Source organism: Salmo salar, chromosome 12 (assembly GCF_965601325.2).
Source record: "Salmo salar chromosome 12, fSalSal1, whole genome shotgun sequence".
NCBI classification, from domain to species: Eukaryota; Metazoa; Chordata; class Actinopteri; order Salmoniformes; family Salmonidae; genus Salmo; species Salmo salar.
In genome coordinates this window covers 5,154,957-5,161,765 of record NC_138302.1, presented here as the reverse complement: position 1 = coordinate 5,161,765, position 6,809 = coordinate 5,154,957, and positions in this window count along the sequence as shown.

Here is a 6,809-nt window from a genome sequence, read left to right as displayed (position 1 = left end):
GGACATTCTCTCTTTCTCCCCTGACCCATCTGTCTATCTCCTCATTTGAATTCCATGCTGTCACAGTTACCAGCCCTTTCAAGCTTAACATTCTTATCATTTATCGCCCTCCAGGTTCCCTTGGAGAGTTCATCAATGAGCTTGACGCCTTGATAAGTTCCTTTCCTGAAGATGGCTCACCTCTCACAGTTCTGGGTGACTTTAACCTCCCCACGTCTACCTTTGACTCATTCCTCTCTGCCTCCTTCTTTCCACTCCTCTCCTCTTTTGACCTCACCCTCTCACCTTCCCCCCCTACTCACAAGGCAGGCAATACGCTTGACCTCATCTTTACTAGATGCTGTTCTTCCACTAATCTCATTGCAACTCCCCTCCAAATCTCCGACCACTACCTTGTATCCTTTTCCCTCTTGCTCTCATCCAACACTTCTCACTCTGCCCCTACTCGGATGGTATTGCGCCGTCCCAACCTTCGCTCTCTCTCTCCCGCTACTCTCTCCTCTTCCATCCTATCATCTCTTCCCTCTGCTCAAACCTTCTCCAACCAATCTCCTGATTCTGCCTCCTCAACCCTCCTCTCCTCCCTTTCTGCATCCTTTGATTTTCTCTGTCCCCTATCCTCCAGGCCGGCTCGGTCCTCCCCTCCTGCTCCGTGGCTCGACGACTCACTACGAGCTCACAGAACAGGGCTCCGGGCAGCCGAGCGGAAATGAGGGAAAACTCGCCTCCCTGCGGACCTGGCATCCTTTCACTCCCTCCTCTCTACATTCTCCTCTTCTGTCTCTGCTGCTAAAGCCACTTTCTACCACTCTAAATTCCAAGCATCTGCCTCTAACCCTAGGAAGCTCTTTGCTACCTTCTCCTCCCTCCTGAATCCTCCTCCCCCTCCCCCCCCCCCCCCTCCTCCCTCTCTGCGGATGACTTCGTCAACCATTTTGAAAAGAAGGTTGACGATATCCGATCCTCGTTTGCTAAGTCAAACGACACCGCTGGTCCTGCTCACACTGCCCTACCCTGTGCTTTGACCTCTTTCTCCCCTCTCTCTCCAGATAAAATCTCGCGTCTTGTGACGGCCGGCCGCCCAACAACCTGCCCACTTGACCCTATCCCCTCCTCTCTTCTCCAGACCATTTCCGGAGACCTTCCCCCCTAGCTCACCTCGCTCATCAACTCATCCTTGACCGCTGGCTACGTCCCTTCCGTCTTCAAGAGAGCAAGAGTTGCACCCCTTCTGAAAAAACCTACACTCGATCCCTCCGATGTCAACAACTACAGACCAGTATCCCTTCTTTCTTTTCTCTCCAAAACTCTTGAACGTGCCGTCCTTGGCCAGCTCTCCTGCTATCTCTCTCAGAATGACCTTCTTGATCCTAATCAGTCAGGTTTCAAGACTGGGCATTCAACTGAGACTGCTCTTCTCTGTGTCACGGAGGCTCTCCGCACTGCTAAAGCTAACTCTCTCTCCTCTGCTCTCATCCTTCTAGACCTATCTGCTGCCTTTGATACTGTGAACCATCAGATCCTCCTCTCCACCCTCTCCGAGTTGGGCATCTTCGGCGCCGCCCACGCTTGGATTGCGTCCTACCTGACAGGTCACTCCTACCAGGTGGCGTGGCGAGAATCTGTCTCCGCACCATGCGCTCTCACCACTAGTGTCCCCCAGGGCTCTGTTCTAGGCCCTCTCCTATTCTCGCTATACACCAAGTCACTTGGCTCTGTCATATCCTCACATGGTCTCTCCTATCATTGCTATGCAGACGACACACAATTAATCTTCTCCTTTCCCCCTTCTGATAACCAGGCGGCGAATCGCATCTCTGCATGTCTGTCAGACATATCAGTGTGGATGACGGATCACCACCTCAAGCTGAACCTCGGCAAGACGGAGCTGCTCTTCCTCCCGGGGAAGGACTGCCCGTTCCATGATCTCGCCATCACGGTTGACAACTCCCTTGTGTCCTCCTCCCAGAGTGCTAAGAACCTTGGCATGATCCTGGACAACACCCTGTCGTTCTCCACTAACATCAAGGCGGTGACCCGATCCTGTAGGTTCATGCTCTACAACATTCGCAGAGTACGACCCTGCCTCACACAGGAAGCGGCGCAGGTCCTAATCCAGGCACTTGTCATCTCCCGTCTGGATTACTGCAACTCGCTGTTGGCTGGGCTCCCTGCCTGTGCCATTAAACCCCTACAACTCATCCAGAACGCCGCAGCCCGTCTGGTGTTCAACCTTCCCAAGTTCTCTCACGTCACCCCGCTCCTCCGCTCTCTCCACTGGCTTCCAGTTGAAGCTCGCATCCGCTACAAGACCATGGTGATTGCCTACGGAGCTGTGAGGGGAACGGCACCTCCATACCTTCAGGCTCTGATCAGGCCCTACACCCAAACAAGGGCACTGCGTTCATCCACCTCTGGCCTGCTGGCCCCCCTACCTCTGAGGAAGCACAGTTCCCGCTCAGCCCAGTCAAAACTGTTCGCTGCTCTGGCACCCCAATGGTGGAACAAGCTCCCTCACGACGCCAGGACAGCGGAGTCAATCACCACCTTCCGGAGACACCTGAAACCCCACCTCTTTAAGGAATACCTAGGATAGGATAAAGTAATCCTTCTAACCCCCCCCCTTCTACCTGTACCCCCTTAAAAGATTTAGATGCACTATTGTAAAGTGGTTGTTCCACTGGATATCATAAGGTGAATGCACCAATTTGTAAGTCGCTCTGGATAAGAGCGTCTGCTAAATGACTTAAATGTAAATGTAAATGTAAATGTACCTGTTTACTGTACCTGTACCTACCTACTGTACCTGTACCTACCTACTGTACCTACCTACTGTACCTGTACCTACCTACTGTACCTACCTACTGTACCTGTACCTACCAACTGTACCTGTTTACTGTACCTGTACCTACCTACTGTACCTGTACCTACCTACTGTACCTACCTACTGTACCTGTACCTACCTACTGTACCTACCTACCAACTGTACCTGTTTACTGTACCTGTACCTACCTACTGTACCTGTACCTACCTACTGTACCTACCTACTGTACCTGTACCTACCTACTGTACCTGTTTACTGTACCTGTACCTACCTACTGTACCTGTACCTACCTACTGTACCTACCTACTGTACCTGTACCTACCTACTGTACCTACCTAATGTACCTGTACCTACCTACTGTACCTGTTTACTTTACCTGTACCTACCTACTGTACTTACCTACTGTACCTACCTATTTACTGTACCTACCTACTGTACCTGTTTACTGTACCTGTACCTACCTACTGTACCTGTTTACTGTACCTACCTACTGTACCTACCTACTGTACCTGTACCTATCTACTGTAGCCGTTTACTGTACCTGTACCTACCTACTGTACCTATCTGTACCTGTACCTACCTACTGTACCTGTTTACTGTACCTGTACCTACCTACTGTACCTGTACCTACCTACTGTACCTACCTACTGTACCTGTACATACCTACTGTACCTACCTACTGTACCTGTACCTACCAACTGTACCTGTTTACTGTACCTGTACCTACCTACTGTACCTGTACCTACTTACTGTACCTACCTACTGTACCTGTACCTACCTACTGTACCTGTTTACTGTACCTGTACCAACCTACTGTACCTACCTACTGTACCTACCTACTGTACCTGTACCTAACCCTACAGTACCTGTTTCCTTTACCTGTACCTACCTACTGTACTTACCTACTGTACCTACCTATTTACTGTACCTACCTACTGTACCTGTTTACTGTACCTGTACCTACCTACTGTACCTGTTTACTGTACCTACCTACTGTACCAACCTACTGTACCTGTACCTACCTACTGTACCCGTTTACTGTACCTGTACCTACCTACTGTACCTATTTACTGTACCTATTTACTGTACCTGTACCTACCTAGTGTACCTATTTACTGTACCTACCTACTGTACCTATTTACTGTACCTACCTACTGTACCTATTTACTGTACCTACCTACTGTACCTGTACCTACCTAGTGTACCTATTTACTGTACCTACCTACTGTACCTATTTACTGTACTTACCTACTGTACCTATTTACTGTACCTGTTTACTGTACCTGTACCTACCTACTCTACCTATTTACTGTACCTACCAACTGTACCTATTTATTGTAACTGTACCTACCTACTGTACCTATTTACTGTACCTGTACCTACCTACTGTACCTATTTACTGTACCTGTACCTACCTACTGTACCTATTTACTGTACCTACCTACGTACCTATTTACTGTACCTACCTACTGTACCTGTTTACTGTACCTGTACCTACCTACTGTACCTGTTTACTGTACCTACCTACTGTACCTACCTACTGTACCTGTACCTACCTACTGTACCTATTTATTGTACCTGTACCTACCTACTGTACCTATTTACTAGTACCTGCCTACAGTACCTACCTACTCTACCTATTTACTGTACCTACCTACTGTACCTATTTACTGTACCTGTACCTGTTTACTGTACCTGTACCTACCTACTGTACCTGTACCTACCTACTGTACCTTACCTACTGTACCTGTACCTACCAACTGTATCTATTTACTGTACCTGTACCTACCTACTGTACCTGTACCTACCTACTGTTCCTACCTACTGTACCTGTACCTACCTAATGTACCTGTACCTACCTACTGTACCTGTTTACTTTACCTGTACCTACCTACTGTACTTACCTACTGTACCTACCTATTTACTGTACCTACCTACTGTACCTGTTTACTGTACCTACCTACTGTACCTACCTACTGTACCTGTACCTACCTACTGTACCTATTTATTGTACCTGTACCAAGCTACTGTACCTATTTACTGTACCTACCTACAGTACCTACCTACTGTACCTATTTACTGTACCTACCTACCTACTGTACCTGTTTACTGTACCTGTACCTACCTACTGTACCTGTTTACTGTACCTAGGGGTTAGGTTCTGATCAGATGTGTGAGAGAGAGAGAGAGAGAGAGAGAGAGAGAGAGAGAGAGAGAGATTTAACCTTTATTTAACTAGGCAAGTCAGTTAAGAACAAATTCTTATTTTACAGTAATGGCCTACCAGGGAACAGTGGGTTAACTGCCTTGTTCAGGGGCAGAACGATAGATTTTTACCTTGTCAGCTCGGGGATTCGATCCAGCTACCTTTCGGTTACTAGGCTACCTGCCGCCCTCCAAAAAAGAAAAAGATAGAGAGAGAGAAAGAAAGAGAAAAAGAGAGAGAGTGAAAGAGAGAGACAGAGAGATGGAGAGAGAAAAAGAGAGAGAGAAAAAGAGAGAGAGAGGGGGAGAGAGAAAAATAGAGAGGGAGAGAGAAAAAGAGAGAGAGAAAGAGAAAAAGAGAGAGAGTGAAGGAGAGAGAAAAAGAGAAAAAGAGAGAGAGGGAGAGAGAAAAAGAGAGAGAGGGAGAGAGAAAAAGAGAGAGAGAGAAAAAGAGAGAGAGAGAGGGAGAGAGAAAAATAGAGAGGGAGAGATAAAAAGAGAGAGAGAAAGAGAAAAAGAGAGAGAGTGAAGGAGAGAGAAAAAGAGAAAAAGAGAGAGAGGGAGAGAGAAAAAGAGAGGGGGAGAGAAAAAGAGAGAGAGAGAAAAAGAGAGAGAGAGAGGGAGAGAGAAAAATAGAGAGGGAGAGATAAAAAGAGAGAGAGAGAGGTTCTGATCAGGTATGTGAGTGTGTGACAGGGTGAATATATACTGAACAACAATTTAAACGCAACATGCAACAATTTCTAAGGTTTTACTGAGTTACATTTCGTTTAAGGAAATCAGTCAATTGAAATAAATTCATTAGGCCCTAATCTATGGATTTCACATTACTGGGCAGGGGCATAGCCATGGTTGGGCCTGTTGAATTTATTTTATTGACTGATTTCTTTAAACGAACTGTAACTCAGTAAAACATTAGAAATTGTTGCATGTTGCATAGGCCCACCCAATTGGGAGCCAGGCCGACCCACTAGGGAACCAGGCCCAGCCAATCAGAATTTGTTTTTTCCCCCACAAAAGGGCTTTATTACAAACAGAAATATTCCTCAGCAGATCCCCCTGGGTCAGATTAATGGAATCCCCTCAATGAGATACCTACCCTGGAGACTGGGTCAGATTAATGGAATCCCCTCAATGAGACACCTACCCTGGATGCTGGGTCAGATTAATGGAATCCCCTCAATGAGACACCTACCCTGGAGCCTGGGTCAGATTAATGGCGGATGATATTTGAGGTTTGTGGGCAGGGCTTCAATGAACCAATCACTGTTTTACAAAATACTTGTGTAGATCATTTATTTAAAAAAATATTTTTTTAAATTATATATATATCTAAAATACTCTGTAATGTGATGGGACCAACACATACTGTATTTATATTGTTGTTCAGTGTAGTAAGGTAGGCTTGTTTCCATAGAGACCACCTATAACTAGTAAGGTAGACTATCTACAGTAGGCTGTATAAGGGCCTGTCGTCCCCCGGCCAAATAGTGTCCCCCTCTACGTCACAATGGGATTCTGAGTTCTAATTTCTGTTGCTAGGGCTGTTGCTAGGCGCCCGGGGAACAATGGGCGCCCGGGGAACAGTGGGCCTGTCTACATATGAAGAGGTCCCAATGAAGAGCAGTGGTTGTCAGTCCTGGGGACTTAAAGAGGGGCACATTTTTGTTTTTGCCTTCACACTGCACAGCTGATTCCAATGATCAACTCATCATCAAGCTTCAAGTGGTATTTATGTGTTCATTTGTGATGCTGTCCTTGATATGATCCTGTTATTGTC